This window comes from Elaeis guineensis, chromosome 14, assembly GCF_000442705.2.
Source record: "Elaeis guineensis isolate ETL-2024a chromosome 14, EG11, whole genome shotgun sequence".
Lineage (NCBI taxonomy): Eukaryota > Viridiplantae > Streptophyta > Magnoliopsida > Arecales > Arecaceae > Elaeis > Elaeis guineensis.
In genome coordinates, this window is record NC_026006.2 from 5696066 (window position 1) to 5713119 (window position 17054).

Consider the following 17054-nt stretch of genomic DNA (forward strand, 5'->3'; position numbering starts at 1 on the left):
GGACTCCGCCCGGACTCCTACGGGAGCCGGGCCTCATCCCCAGCTCCGACTGCAAGCGGACTCCACCCGGCCTCCTACGGGAGCCGGGCCTCGTCCCCAACTCCGACTGCAAGCGGACTCCGCCCAGACTCCTACGGGAGCCGGGCTCTGTCACCAACTCCGACCGCTGGTAAGCTCCGTCCGGACTCCTACGGGAGCCGGACTTTGCCCCGACTTTGATTGCAGGTAAACTCCGCCCGGACCCCTACGGGGGCCGGGCCTCGTCCCCAACTCCGACTGCAAGCGGACTCCGCCCAGACTCCTATGGGAGCCGAGCCTCGTCCCCAGCTTCGACTGCAAGAGGACTCCGCCCGGACTCCTACGGGAGCCGGGCTCTGTCACCAACTCCGACCGCTGGTAAGCTCCATCCGGACTCCTACGGGAGCCGGACTTCGCCCCGACTTTGATTGCAGGTAAACTCCGCCCGGACTCCTACGGGAGCCGGGCCTCGTCTCCAACTCTGACTGCAAGAAGACTCCGCCCGGACTCCTACGGGAGCCGGGCCTCGTCCCCAACTCTGACTGCAAGCAGACTCCGTCCGACCTCCTACGGGAGCCGGGCCTCGTCCCCAACTCCGACTGCAAGCGAACTCCGCCCGGACTCCTACGGGAGCCAGGCTCTATCACCAACTCCAACCGCTGGTAAGCTCCGTCAGGACTCCTACGGGAGTCGGACTTTGCCCCGACTTTGATTGCAGGTAAACTCCGCCCGAACTCCTACGGGAGCCGGGCCTCGTCCCCAACTCCGACTGCAAGCGGACTCCACCCGGACTCCTACGGGAGCCGAGCTCTATCACCAACTCCGACCGCTGGTAAGCTCTGTCCGAACTCCTATGGGAGTCGGATTTCGCCCCTGACTTTGATTGCTGGAAAACTTCGCCCGGACCCCTGCGGGAGCCGGGCCTCGTCTCTGACCTCGGCTAAAGGAAGACTTCATCCGGACTCTTACTTGGGTCGGACTTCAGGCTCCTCTCAAGTGGATAACTAACCACCAGACACTCCAGTCGGACTTCAACCGACGGGTCTGCACTCCCTGGCGCGACACAGCAACAGCCACAATCCTGCTCCACTTTCTGCGATGGATTCCGTGCGGCTCCATTATTCCCTGGCAGACCACTATGACGGCCACGATCCTGCTCCACTTCCTACGATGGATTCTGCGTGGCTCCATTATTCCCGGGCAGACCACTATGACGGCCACGATCCTGCTCCACTTCTTGCGACGGATTCCATGCGGCTCCGCTATTCCCTTGCAGACCGCTATGATGCCCACGATCCTGCTCCACCTCCTGTAACGGTATTGCGCGATTCTTCCTCTGGCAAGTCACGACAACGGATGCCGCTCCACTCCCTGCGGCAGACTCCACGTGGAGCGCTACAGTGAGGGCCACGGGTCCACTCCACTATTCCTCTCAACAAATTCCTCTTGACTGTGGGCGGCCCACTACCAGACGGTTATGAACGTCGCTATCAGTCTGTTATGCCCTCCGCCTATAAAAAGGGGGACCCCAGATACGTTACTCTATAAGCTCCATTTTCTATCTCAAAACTCTGCTAAAATTTTCGTTCGAGCACTCCATGCTTGTTGAGGCAGAGAACTGACTTGAGCGTCGGAGGGTCTTGCCGGAGCAACCCCACCTCCGGTTGAGACTTCTTTTGCAGGTCCCGACGGCGACCGCGACTCCCTAGACTCCAGCTTCTCCGGCGCAGGTAGATTTTTGCACCAACAGAATGTATATTTATTTGAGTTTTAACTTGATTTTAATGGCTTATTTTGAATCATTCCCTTGTATTTTTTGATGCTATTAAAAAGGAGGAGAATTATGTTGAGTATATGCTTGAATTGCTTGATTTGATTACATACTTAAAATGCTCTTTTTTTTGCTTGAGTTCATGCATATAAAATGAGTTCATATTGAATATTTTTGAAATATATATTGATTTTTAATATCTGAATTTAAGATAAAATAAACCATTCATAAGGTATATGCTTAAAATATTTAGTTATTCATTTTATGAATCATATTAAAAAATTAACTGAAACACATTATATGCTTTATTGTGTATATACTCAAAGTTTTGTCATCATCAAAAAAGAGAAGATTGTTGACTCCAAGGATTGATTTTAATAGATAACAAAATATTTGATTATATAATAGAATTGATGGTTTGATAAAGCTAATGTTTTAAAAAAATTTAAAGTATCAAAAGAATGGATTTAAATGCTCAAATAAAATTTAAACAAAAAATTTTTGGAGGCTTACATATTATGAAAGGCCATAGAAGTCAAGATGGAAAAGACATTCAAAAGTTAAAATCAAAAAGCCACTCGTGTCGAAAAATCTTCAGAAAATTTTTAGCTAGTAGGTATTCGAGTCGACTCGAATTCTATTCGAGTAGATTTGAATGAAAGAATAGAAGAAAGCTGAAAAAACTGGCATGTTATAGTTTCAGCCAGCAAACACTCGAATAGACTCGAATTTCATTCGATTCGACTCGACAAGAAAGGTAGAAAGTAGTTTTTTAGCATTAAAAATTTGAGTGGACTCACAGACAGCTCGAGTCGATTCAAATCATCTGAGTCGAAGTTCTAAAAAAAAATAAAAAGGCATATTTTTAGAAAGAAAAGCTCAAGTGGACTCGTAGTTGGTGGAGTAGACTCGAATGGTATTCGAGTCGACTCGAAGTCCAATAGTTGGTTCTATAAATTTTTTAGAACTGTACAGTCTCGTAACTAACGACTAGTTTTTTATTCCAACGGCTATTCCAAGTTATTTAACGATCATAGCTCATTCTCTAACCAATATCAAACCTACAAAAAGCTAAAGAATCAATTTGAAAAGCAAGATTTGAGGGATTAAAGAGTGAAACATTCATTTTTGTAAGCTTCGTTGAATACCTTTGGAAAGGAAGAAAAAAGAGGGATTTGTATATAGAATTTAGTGGGCATTCAAGAGAACCTTCTATATCACCTTCTACATCTTCTAAAGCATCAAGAAGAGGAGTTGAAGCTTCATTTGAGCAATACATCAACAACTTCTCTCGACATTAAAACAGTTTATTTTCTATTTTTTATGCTAAAATTTTTGTTTCTTATATCTTATTTTCTTTATAAGTTTTTTCAAAAAAAAAAAATTTTGGATTAGGTCTGTCCAAGTCTGTAATTGGATATTGTAGATTTTGGTTGGCGAGCCTCTTAAATCAATTGGATTGATTGTGAACTTGAAAAATAATCAGTGTACAATTTTGGTTGGTGATCCCACAAAATCAACTAGGTTTATTTGTGAGCCCAGATAAAATAAACGCACTATAATGGAGGCTGATTATAGTGGAATTTTCAAGAAAAACTTGGAGAGTGGATGTAAATATGGGATTGCATCGAACCACTATAAAATCTTTATCTTTGTATATGCTTTGTGTGCTTATTTTTAATTCTCACTTTATATTTTTATTTTAATTTTATTATCTTAATTCCATTACAATATAATTATTTACATTTTACAAGTACTCAAATTAATTTTAAATTGAAATACATTATTACTTAGATTGTAAATTTTTTGAAAATTTTTAAACAATCCAATTTATTTTTGGATTGCTATTTTTTTGGATAATAAAAATTATGTTCTATGATATTGGACAATCATACATGGCGTTGATTAAGTAAGTCTCTGCATTTTCATAATTCCAGTATATTCCTTAAACAACGCAAATGCGGTACAAGGCGGTACAATTCTCGTTGCATTAGCAATATTCGGAAGCCTCATGCGTGATAGCTCTTGCCTGTATAATATAAAGCCACTTGGTAGGTAATAAGATATATAATTAAATAAAACAATGTAACCTTTCTATTCTGCCATATGGAAGCATCCGTCCATGATAACCCATCAAAGCATTGCGTGATCGGATGCTGAGCCTTCCCGGCAGCAATACAAAGAAATGTCATGTCAAATAATGCTGGTAACCGTTATACCTTGAGAGGAATCCATGTCTAACATCACAATATTTTTTTTTGGGTAAATAACATCACAATATTATTTATCATCATGTCCTATCATTGCAGGAATATATGTATTGCATGTATAGCTCCAGTATAATTATATATTATTTAAAAGTTTAATATAGATTTTTTAGCCCTATCAAATTATATTATTTAAATATAAAGGTCAAGGGAAGTTATATTTACCTACCGGAGAAAATTTAGCATGGCTTCCAGATGATACACGCGGATAAGGGTCTTGAATCTAGTCATCAACCAACTCATTTATAGCATTTTAGGTAGAATTAAAATATTAAAATATTGATTAATCGCCTTTTAGAGTGCTGAAATTGGTCTTGTGATACTTGATTTCCCCGTTGTCCTATGCAGCAAACCCCTTTGTACGTCTTTCGTCGCGTAGAGTATAAAAGGCACGTGCTTATCAAGTCGAAATCGGTGACTTTATGATAGTTCCCCTACAGGAGGAGTTCAAGGAAGAGCCATCTTGGGATATAGGATGCTTGTTACATGAACAGAAAAAGTATCCTGTAAAATTTGCATTGTCGCACAAGCATAATTAAATAATTTATCAATGTCCAAAGTTGAATCATCGCCCCAACTCGCCCAGCCAAGACGGGGTCTACAGGAATCGAATCCCCCCAATCGCTTCCCATCCGGCTCCCCTTCCGAGCATTCTCCAGGGCAGAAGCTCTCCCCGTCCTCGCTTTTTAAGTCTCTCCGATCGGCCAGTCCGGCGAACATTCGGTGCTCCGATCATCTACTCTGGCGACCTTCGACGCTCCAAACTTTTCTGGTTTGTTCTTCCATACTTTCCTCCGTTTCTCTCAGTCTCTATTTTACTTTCTTTATAGCTCTCTTGGGACTTCCTCTCCCACAATCCTGGCCAAAACCCTGATCTAACCTAAACAAGACCGCCCAAGCTCCCTGTCATTAGGCTCATTCCAAACCCTTACTCCCTAACCTCACCCTATCCCTCACCTCAATGACCCTAGCACTAAACCACGCTGATTCCACCATCGACATGGTGGATATCCTTTACTACTGTAGATCCAAAAATGATCTGTTACCCGTGTTTGGATTAGTTGGATCAGTGTATTTTCATATTTTCTTGTTGAATTTGTTATCCTTGCATTTGTTTAGTTCTTAGACATATCCTTAGATTAATATATTCATTTAATTCCCCTTTTCTCTGGTGATTCCTATTTTATTCATGCTCAGGTCCATGTATACTACTCTGTGGGTTCATGTATTAATGCATTTCTGTTGTTCTTTTCTTGTGGAATGTAATTACCTCTTTCTGGATTGCTTGATAAGAAATGCTTTTCTTTTTCTTAAAAAAATTGTTTCTATTACGGGGCAGACACTTAGAGTTTTTTTTTTTTTTTTTTGATGGATTTGTATTATTTTTTGAGTAGATATTTCTGAAAGTTTAAAACCTTTTTTCTTGTGGGTTTTTGCTGATTCTTGCAAATTATTGTGAGAAAAGATAATGAAAAGGTGATAGAAAATAAAGTTGGGATAAAGCACTTCCATGGAGACAGGAAAGGAAGTTCTAGTTTGGACCCAGTGTACTTTAAGGCAGAATTTCAGATGTGGTAGGCTAAAATGCCATGCTAACTAGTTGCGGTAGAATTTTATCTTTGGATCGCATTGATTGGAATTAGGCGGTGACGGAAGATCGATGACAGTAGGACCTGCAAGAAAAATCTTCAATCGGAAGTGGCTTTGGCGGAGATTCTTCGATGCTCAAGTTAGAATTCTGAGCAATAAGGGAAAGAAGTGAGCATTTTTGGGAAAGAAGAAATTTCATATCTTGGGGGTCTCCTGTGGGCTTTTATTTATAAACAGAGACTGAGAAGCCGTGAGAGGAAGAAAAATCAAACAGTTAGCTTTGATTTATCTGGAGAGATATGGTCGTTATCCTTGCTTATCTGCTCAGTGGCTAGTTGTTGTTTGAATTTTGAAAGAGATGAGGGATTTGAGGATTTGTGAGGATCAATTCTTCCTTTATATGCTTCACGTCTTCGGTCAGTATGAAATAACTCCCAACATAAGTCCCCTACTCTCGAGTCTGAGTCACAATTAGGTCGGGTGAAGGAAGTACTTCAAAATTGTTGAAGATGTGCCGAGAGTGTCTTCTTCTACCCCAGTTCGGTTGTTGAGGTCTTCATAGGCTTCGTTCGCTGAAAAGTGAGGAGTCTTTGACTTCGTTGGCTCTGCTCGCTGAAAAGCGAGGGACTTTCGAGGGTCCTGTAGTATACTCCTCGTTTGTTGTAAATTGATGGACTGAGAATTTTTGTAGGTTAGCTCTCTGAAGGTCTTTTTAGGTTAGCCTCCGCTTCTCGATCAATTGGGATCTTCATGGACGTTGACGTTGGCTTCATTGAAAAGCGAGCACGATCTTCGAAGGTCCTTATAGGTTAGCCTCCACTTCCCAAATTGATGAGGTTTTCTGTCCATGTAGGTGGGATCGACGAGCATTGAGAGTTCTTATTGGTTAGCTTTCACTTTTCGTACAACTAAGGTCTTCATGGGCGTTGACTCGTTGAAGAGCGAGTATGGCCTTTGAGGATCCTTGTAGGTTAGCCCCCGCTTTTTAGTCGTCGAGGTCTTGAGTTACGGATCTGCACACAAAAGATGAGAGAACTCGTCAAATCGACTTTGGCTGGGCCTTCCGTTTTTTGGTTTTAGAGTAAGGAAAATAGATAATTAAAATCATGTTACCCCATTTTAGCCAGTTTGCCTCTAGTTGGCTTTCTCAGATCAACCTTGGGCTTCACTTCGGTTTCGATCTTTCCTCTCAGCTGCTGGCTTTTTGCTTGATAGCCTAACCTTTGTTTGACTTCGATCCTTTAGTGGTATTAATCTTTTAAGGCTGTTTTGATGGCCTATGCCTTGAGCTGTTTTTATCTCAGCTTGATCTTCATCTTATTTTTGGGTTTGATATCCACTGTAGCCTTATTTAATTTTTGCCTCGGCTTATATGCTTCAAGGATCTATTATTCTGCAATAAAGAAATAGAATAATGGAAGGGGCTTGAGAGCCTATTATCATGAAAGTTTTGAGTTCTGTTTGAGAACCCTTAGATTCTGTTTGATTCCTTCTTGTTATTTGCCTTGGCTTGGATTTGAGCTTTGCCTCAGTTTGGATTTGTTTTTGGATTAGCCTGATTTTTGGCTTCAGTTCGTCCTTAAATCTGACTTTGGATCGGCCAGATTTTGGGTTTTGGATGGGACTTGAATCTAACTTTGGATCAGTTTGATTTTGACTTCGGATCAGCTTTGATTTGGGCCTCAAATCAGACTTGGATCTGACTTCGGATTAGCTTGGATCTGACTTTGGATCAGTTTTGATTTTGGCCTCAAATCAGACTTGGATCTCACTTTGGATCAGCCTGGGTCTGACTTCAGATTGGACCTAGGCTTCGGCTTAAACTTGATCTTTATCTCAGAGGGGGTTTGATCTTCACTTTGGATGGGCCTTGGGCTTTATTCCTGAGGGGCTTCAGCCATTCATGGAGATCATCATCCATTCCTCCTTTGAAAGCTAGCTAGTCCCTAAAGCTAGCGTGTGGTTGACCAGGTTGACATCCTTGGTATCACCCATCTTCAGGTTCGCGAGATGCTCACTGAGGATCTCATCAATGGAGCAGTTGAAAGAAGTTCTCCAGACCGCCCTAAACCTCTTTTCGACGCCCCGTATTCCCATGAGATGAGGTCGCTAATAATGAATGCACCGAAGTACTTTGAGAATTTCTGGAGAACTCCAATAAGCCCCCCAATCCATATGGCCATGTATTTCAAAAGCAGCCCAAAAGATGTTCTCGATAGGTTTGAAGATAAACTTAGTCAGCTTCATGGTGGGGTTGCTCCGATCAGAGTTGACGTAGGAGGGTGGGCTTGGATGAGTGGATCTGAGGGAGAAGGGCTTCGTGAGTGGAGAGACTTCAGATATTTAGATCTATGAGGGATCGGCACTATGGAGGTGAGGAGTTTGTGGGGCGACCTCAGATGTTCGGATAAGGATTGGCGCCGCGGAGGTCTTCTCCATGAGGAGAGCCATGGCAGCGGACGACTTCTCTCTATGGATCAAGCAAGAGAGAAGAGAAAGGAGATAGCTTCGAAATCGAGGGAGAGGGAAAAGTGGTGAACAGTGCTGTCAAAGCTCGAGTTGCTCATGGGAGAGTATTTCGGAGCGGTCATGGTGGCATTGGTGCGAGGGAGGCTTTGACATCGGAAGAGGCTTCGAGTCCTTGAGTGGGGGTTCGGATGGTTGGAATGAGAGAGACCAGTGGGGAGGTCAGATCTACCAGAGGGTGGTCTCAGGAGCCCGGGTCGCACCGTTGGGGGTCGTAGCAGCTTCAGAATTGCCCGCTTGTGGGCGACCTCGGTGCCGACGGACGTGAGGAGATTTCGATGCTAGGAAGGATGTGCGTGGAAGCATGGGGGGACTTCGATGCTTGGGTTGGAGAGCTCCGGCTTCTTCTCCAGGGCCATTGCGGACAGTTTCGTCGTTTGTGGTATGAGAGGCAGCTGGCCATCCCAATTTGGACGCTGCATGAGGTTGCTCCTAGAAGCATCAGATCTAACGGGTGCCTTTTTCTTTCCATCTCTTCGTTCTTGATCTCTTTGAAGCATCAGAGCATCGTCCTCAAGGGCAGGAACCTGATTGAAGGGGTTATGGGCGAGGTGAGCGGGTTGCTTACGTTCACCGATGGAGAGATTGATGGGCACTAGCTCATACTCGGCTCCTACCTCTTCCAAGCACAAAAGCACACATGCCGTGCACATGGAGATCAACTCCCTTTGAAGCTTCTCTAGGGCCATCTTTTTTTTTGTTTGTCAGTCCCGGGACAGCCATTGTTGCATCAAAAAGAAAGTGCGGTATAAAAGAAGTCCACATCATTGCAAGAGGCCAAGATTCATTAATTTCTTCTCCTCCATGGACTTTGTCCAAAATCTGGAGAGCTTTGCGTCGATCTGTTGGGGTGCGACTCGATGGAACTTCGGGGTCTCTTATAGGAGAGGATCGTGGCCCATCATATTTCAAGAGATTGGCCTTCATAAGATCGGCCTTTGGGATACTCTTTTTTTTTTGAGGCGGTGCTCCCTGAGGTATTCCAGTCAATCTTCTTTGAGGATAAAGATCAGCAGTGTAGAATCTCCCTCAGAACTAGCTTGTTATGCTTACTTTGGCCTCAACCGCAAGCATCTCCGACGATGTGGACCAAAAGCTTCAGCTGGGCATCGAGCTGGCTTTTGTTCATGAGACTTTCAAACTGGATCTTGTGCAGTACATCGAAGATGTTGCTGATGAGCTTGTAGAGGAAGATCTCCCTCCTTTAGATTGGCCTCCTTCCTCCTTCCTCATTTGGATCCTACCAAGAATTCAAAAATGTGGAGGAAACATGAGTCTTGTTATGGCAAAGATTTTTATAATTTTGTTTCTTATCTGGATGCTGTGATATCTTTTTTTGCTTGGATCTCCCTTTCTTACATGATCTTCTTTTGTATTAGATTATGTCAAGAATTCAAAATTCAAATTTTAAAATGAGAGAGTGTGAATGATTTGAAAATCAAGAGATTCTTATAATTTTCTCCGTGATTGTGATCCCCTTTCGCGTCCGGAGCCCCCTAGCTTCGAGCCTAATTAGGATAGTCCTGAGGGGCCGTTAACTGATCAGATCAAATCTGATTGGTGTATGGCCGAGGATCCGATCGGCATCAGCCAGTTTGTAAATAGCCGAATCATGATCATCGGGCTGATTTGGAGGTAGACAGTCTGGATCTTGCTGGCGTTGAAGCAGTGCGATGAAACTTCTCCTATTGAATATTTGCTCCTTACCGTAAATGGGTCTGGGGTCCTTTCTCTAGCGTCAATCTGCTGCGGCAGAATTTCATCTTTGGATCGGATTGACTGGAGTTAGGTGGCGACAGCAGATCGATGATAGTGGGACTTGTAAGAAAAATCTCCGACTGGAGGTGGCTCCGGTGGGACCCTTCAGTGCTCAAGTTAGAATTTCGGACAATAGAAAGAAAGAGTGGGCGTTTTGGGAAAGAAGGAATTTCATATCTTGAGGGTCTCCTATGAGCCTTTATTTATAGGTAGAGACTGAGAAGCCGTAAGAGGAAGGAAAATATGATGGTTAGCTTTAACTTATCTGGAGAGATATGGTTGTTATCCTTCCTTATCTGCTCAGCGACTAGCTGTTGTTTAAATTTTGAAAGAGGTGGGGGATTTGAGGAGATCTGTGAGGATCAATTCTTCTTTTATATGCTTCACGTCTTCGGCCAGTATGAAATCACCCTCAACACTACTTATATTTGTGCATGTGTGAATATTATGATACATAAAATGTATATATACACATAAAAACATATATATGGAAGTATTACTAGCTGATAACTCAACTTAGCCTTGATCATAAACTAGTTAGTGTTGGCTACATGAATTCTTTTCCTTTGTTTCACTGTGTTTAGGGCTATATTTTTCGAAAGATGTTGAGATATTAGGTCCTCTCTTACTACCTCATTCCTTCTAATTTTCAGTCCACCTCTACCCTGCTTTTCTTTTACATATATATTTGCACTCTTCTATATTTGTGCATCCTTAAGACTACGTTGTACATGTTCAAACTATTGGAGTCATCATTCTCTTATTTTGTCCTTATTTGGTGCTACTTCTATTTTTTTATTAATGGCTTTATTTTTTATTTCTATCTTTTCTTGTATTACTACACATCCATCTCGGTATTCTCATTTTGGCCACACTCATCTTGTGCCCTATTGTCTTTTGACTATCCAATATTTTGTACTAAAAAACATAGTTGGTATTATGGCTATCCTGTAAATTTTTTTCTTGAACTTGGCAAGTATCCTATGATCATATAATATTTCTAGTTATAGTTCTCTATTTTATTCAACCTGCTTTAATCCTATGGATAGTATTTTATTCAGCCCCTCCTTTCTTATGAATAATTGAACTTGAATACTAAAAATGACCACTCTTATAAACTTCATGCTCTTCAATTTTCACTCTACCTTCATCGGTATTTCTAATTTTACTAAACTTGTATTACATGTATACCATCTTGGTTCTATTTAACCTAAAAAAAGTACTCCATATTTCCAACATATGATCAACCCTTATTGTAGTTTTATCTAGTAAAACTATATCATCCACAAATAGCACGTACTGAGGAATAATATTTTGAATATATTTGTTAAGCTCATCCATAACTAACTAGCTAATGATGACCTTATTTAATCAAGCATCTTCTTCTTTAGTTGTGTGATTAGCTGATGTAAAGGAGTATTGTCTTTTGCTCAGGTATGCCATATGCCTTAGGCTAGCTAAGGAACACATAGCATATATATTTTGATCCAAAAGGATGGAGAGCTTCACAGAAACATAAAACAATAGAGAACCTAAGATCCAAACCTGTTCACTCATAGACATGGCCAATTTTTTTTTTGCCACTTATTAACCTAACTCATTTTAAACATCGAACATGTTTTATATTGGGCAAAAGAAAGGCTTTTTTCTAGTGCAATATTGTAGTGCACAAACATCCGTTCTTGATCTCATGGTGAGCTAGATTTGTTTAATGATGATTTGATAGTTGTCAATTTTTAGATATTTTAAACTTAGGGGTATAAATTAATTTTGGCATTTGCCTTTGGGGTAACTTCAGGCCTTTTGTTTCTTGAGATAACTTGGTTCCATCTCTTAGAAGTTTTATCCTCGAACCAGGATATTTGATCATGAGAAAATTTGGCAATCCCATTTTTCATGTGTTCAGTATGGTAGGCCGAGAAGATGGACATTTTGAGAAATGTTGCTTCACACCATTGTCCCTTACTTTACCTACCCCATGGGCCTTGTCCATGTTCCATAGCAAGCTTCAACAAGCTCTTGCTTTGGGTCCCTCTTGGCTAGCTTTATTTCTGGCTCTAAGCATCCACACCTTATCTGAATAAAGGAAGAGGGGATTCTAAGCCATAAATATTTATTTGAAGAAACATTCTGTTATGCAAACCTACTCGAAAGAAAAACCTCTTCGAAGATTCCTTTGGTAGCATCTTTCTCTTTTCCAATAGGATCAAAGGCCTCTTCTGTTTTAAGTGTTTGTTGAAGTGATCGATGCAGATTCAAGTATAATGAGGTACTTAGAACTTTGCCTTTTGTCTACGAATCAATTTCTTCTCTTCAAGAAAAAAAACTTTTGATCATTCTTATAACCTACCCTTGCTTCTCTTCCCACCACCCTCTTTCACAATTCTTCCTATATGTATTTAAACATTTTGGAGTCATTTTGTTAAATCATTGATTGACTAGATTGACTCCATAGGAAAATGAAAAAGGGTAGTTGACTGGCTCAATAGAAAAGAAGTAAGGATTGGCTTGATTAGAAGACAAATAGAAGGACTGAGTTTTGAAGTCTCCATGTTAATAATATATGATGATCTTAGTAAATAGTTGGTGGCATATCGGCAAATGTCATTATTGTTACGCCTACCACTAGGTCATGAGGTTTTCCTAGGGGATGTTTTCTATTTACATTCCCATCTCTTAGAAATAGCTACTAAAAAATTATTAGACCGGACAGGTGCAGGAGCTTGACTATGTTACCCGTCATTGAAACACAAGTTGGAGATCTATCAGCCAATATCCCCACCAATGTGATCCCCATTATAAATCGACAAATTTGTTCAAAAACAATGCTTTTTTATTGTAGAATTAGACCAACTTTTAGTGTTGGCTTATCTCTTAATTGTATTGGGTCCATTGTTTAGTTGAGAGCTATGAAACAAGTCCATGGTAGTTCAAAAATGGACTTGGCACAATATCTCAAAGTGGCTTTCTTCACTTAATTTGTGTTAGACCTTGATTTTATGACTTAGGAATTACCTAATAGAGGTGCAAGGCTTATAGAAGTGCCCAAACAATGACAATATTCACCACTTCCAATTGAGAAACAAATTATTGTAATTTATGTAGCTATCAAGGGATTCTGGAGTTGAATGCCACTAGACAGAATTTCCTAATATGAGACAGCCATTCCAAGTAGTATAGATCTTTCATTTTGATAGTTCCTATTTTTCTTATTGTTGGGGGATAATATGTTATCCAAGTCGAAGACATAAACTGGTGGAAGACCTATGATGAAGTATGCATCGTTATCATTATAGCATTGTTGGAGATGAATGAGTATAATCCCAGTGGTAGACATGTCATCTTAGAATTGTGGAAAAACTACATTAAAAGAGGTCATTTAGCACACAATGAAGCAGTGGAAGGTCTTGACAACTTCGGACCTCACTGATCCTCACTTTTCGATGGATCCTTCCAGATGGGCCTCCTGATGGAAAATTTTACTGATCCTAACCTCAGCCGTCAATCCTAGCTTTGCCTGTTGATTCTAACTTTGGCCGTCAATTTAGGATTTATCTACCGATCATAGTTTCGGTCGTAAATCTTTAGCCACTAGCATTGGAGCAACCCTCATCTTTATTGGCCACACCACCGACTGATCCGAAGTTTACTAGCCAAGCTAGATCCAATCTGAAAATTCCACGCTTTTCAAATTCGAAACAATCCAGCTGGCTCTAGAGCAAGGCAGGAATAACCACTGCATCCCGAAAATCCTAGCCTCAAATCTCATCAGGTTGCATCCGAATTGGCCAGGATGGATAAAAAATATCGCCTCCAAACAATTCTCACCTCTATTTATAAATAAAGGTTATAAAGGAACTCTTGAGGTATGCACATACTCTCACTCTCGCACTCATTTATTTTAGAATCTTAATTTGAGCATCGGAGGATCTCCATCGGAGCCAACTCGGGTTAGGACTTTTGTAGGTCTCGCAATGCTCGCAATCTCTTCCAGCTCCAGTTGTCTTGATCGGAGTCAGAAATCTGTCGCAATAGATTGGTATTAGAGGAAGGGATTAGGCCCATTTTCTTGAAGAGCGCATCGTTTTATCACTATGCCACCATGAAGAGCATCCTCGAGATGTTTTGGACGATCCACCACCACGGTTCTTCGCACAACCGAGGATCTGACTGAAAATCATGTCCCAACACCCCAATTGGTACCACCCCTGCTACCATTGCAGTTGGCTCTTGGAGTGAGTCAAGACCAGTTTGCCGCACTGGTCGCTCAAGTGTGGGCACTAACAGCAGCGATTGACGCCATGTGGCAGGCCCGGCACAGGCGGTGCCCTCACAGTGACCTCAATCTCTGCCATAAAGTCCAGATAAGGGGAGGCAAATTAGACTCAGTCGACCCTGGAGTCCCGAGCACAGGAGGTGTTCACCTACTCCCAATTTCGAAAAGGGCTCCACCCTAGGCCAGTCCCTGGCCCATCATGTGGACACCCGCATTGTTCACGACATCGATATGGATCGAAGACTCCAAGAGATGAACCAGAAGATTGAAGCATTGCAGCACTGGGCTACTGGGCAGGAGGGCCAGGTTGGCTTCTGTATTAACCCACCGTTCTCTGAAAGGATCATGTGGTAACCATTGCCTCCTGGCTTCAAAGCCCCTTAACTGGAGAATTATGATGGGTCAACCGACCCGATCGATCATCTAGAGAGTTTTAGGACTCATGCTTCATGAAGCCAGCGATGCGATCTTGTGCTGAGCCTTCCCTTTCATTTTAAAAAGAATGGCCCAAGATTGGTACTCAGGATTGAAGTCCGGCTCCATCCATTCATTCGAACAAATGAGCCAGATGTTTGTTTCGCATTCACGACCAGTACAAGGCATTGCCGGCTATCGGCATCCCTGGTACATATTAAACAAAGGGAGAAAGAATCAATTCGAGAATACATAGCTCGTTTCAACACAGCTATCTTAGAAGTGTGCGATCTGGATCAATTGGTCGCTATGACCGCCTTTCAAGGTGGACTTCATAAGAATTCTCTCCTTTATTCATTGGAGAAGAAATATTTGCGACACTTCGCAGAGATGTTGGAATGGGTAGAGAAATATGCCTGAGCAGACGAAGCTTTTAAGAAGCATGGGGTCCCAACCGAACCCTTGATGGAAGAAAATAGAGAGCAAAAGCTCATTTCGATGTTAGATTCCCTGCGGGATATCCCACAATCTAGGACTCCATGGTGCAAGAGGTCTCGAACACCATCGTAGGCCGTAGGACGTAGAAGCCCCTTGGGGCAGCATTGTTGCCCATCGAGACACTGATCCCTCCAAGCAAAATTTACCAATTACACTCCTCTGAATGCTTCTAAGGTGCAAGTACTTATGAAAATCCGAAAGTAGATTTCGAGGCCTGCCAGACTGAAATCTCATCCAGAAAATCATAACCGAAGAAAGTATTATTTCTACCATTGAGATCATGGACACGATACGGAAGATTGTATCTAGCTTCAGGATGAGATTGAGGAGCTTGTTCGGAGGGAAATATTAGATCGCTTCATCCATCGAATAAGGGAGGGTCCGGTGCAACCCCTTAGGGCACCTCGACATTAGAAACAACCCCGTCAGGAACCCCCGATGGAGAACCAACCTGCGCCAGGCATTATTAATGCCATCATCGGGGGGCATAGAGAGGCGGAGCCGAAAAGCTTAGCTAAAAGACAGAGAATCGAAGAAGCAATTACGTTCTCTGAGGAGGATAGGAAGGAGTCCAATTCCTTCATAATGATGTGATGGTCGTGTCCCTGAGAATTACCAAATATGATGTACGTCGTGTCTTAATTGATAATGAAAGTTCAGCTGATATTTTATTTTATGATGAATTCTCCATAATGGGTATTGATCTGGATCGATCGGGTAAACTTAGTTCGTCCTTAGTGAGCTTTACGAGAGACTCCATCTCGATTGAGGGGGTCATCACCCTTTCGGTCGCAGCTGGACAACCATCCTGTCAAGCTTCTGTAAATGTTGATTTTCTAGTTGTAAGGGCTCCTTCGGCCTATAATGGCATTTTGGGGCATTCGGGGCTAAATGCCCTCAAAACCGTCGTATCAACCTATCACCTGCTGATGAAATTTCCCATCGAGTATGGAACTAGAGTAGTTCGAGGAGATTAGATGTTGGCTAGCCACTGTTACACGATTCCTTTCAAGGAGTGGCGACCACAAGTCCACCTCCGATCGAAGGACTTGATACTTATGATGAACTGACCGAGGAGTGGGGAGAATCGGTAGAAGATCTTATGATGATCTCCCTAAACAACGACAATGGGGAGCATATGGTTCAAATAGGATCAGACCAAGATGAGGTAACTCATGACCAATTGACTACTTTTTTGCAGGAGAATGTAGATGTCTTTTCTTGGTCGACTTTGGACATATCTGGAATTGACCCCGAAGTCATGTTACATTGGTTGAATGTGAATTTCACCTATCGGCCTATTAAGCAGAAGAAACGAAGCTTTGCCCCTGAACAGCAGAAGGCCATAGCCGAAGAGGTGGACAAGTTGCTTAAGGCAGACTTCATATGGGAGGCAATTTATCCGGACTAGATCGCTAATGTGGTTCTAGTGAAGAAGGCAAATGGTAAATAATGAATCTGCATTGATTTTACAGATTTGAATAAAGCTTGTCCGAAGGACAGCTATCCATTATCTCGGATCGATCAGTTGGTGGATGCCATCTCAGGATATGAACTCCTAACCTTCATGGAGCCTTCTCCGATTACAATCAAATCCAGATAATGCCTGAAGATGAGGAGAAAATAATTTTTATTACTGACCGAGGTCTCTTTTATTATAGGATTATGCCTTTTGGTCTGAAGAATGCAGGTGCAACCTATCGATGCCTCGTAAACAAAATTTTCAAAGATCAGATTGGGCGTAACATGAAAGTCTATGTGGACGACATGCTTCTCAAAAATAAATCCTCACAAGTCCACATTGATGATCTCAAAGAAGCCTTCGCCACTCTTCGGAAGTATAAGATGAAGTTGAATCCGGCAAAATTCATCTTTAGCGTTGCCTTTGGAAAGTTCTTGGGGTTCAAGGTTTTAGGTCGAAAAATAAAAGCAAATT

General features: G+C 42.1%; 1 protein-coding gene and 1 pseudogene across 4 annotated transcripts in view; both read left to right on the forward strand.

Moving 5' to 3' along the window:
* The first annotated feature begins 4480 nt into the window (after positions 1–4480).
* LOC105035274 (uncharacterized) overlaps positions 4481–17054 on the forward strand; it is a 53476-nt gene continuing 40902 nt past the window's right edge. For 2 of the 4 annotated variants that reach the window (XM_073248811.1, XM_073248812.1), the window contains exon 1: positions 4481–4828. The gene's annotated coding sequence lies outside the window, so the exon portion shown is untranslated. The remainder of the gene's footprint in view (positions 4829–17054) is intronic. The other 2 variants (XR_012136913.1, XR_012136912.1) reach the window with 2 other exon arrangements.
* LOC140853765 (ATP synthase subunit alpha, mitochondrial-like) lies at positions 12481–13124 on the forward strand (annotated as a pseudogene).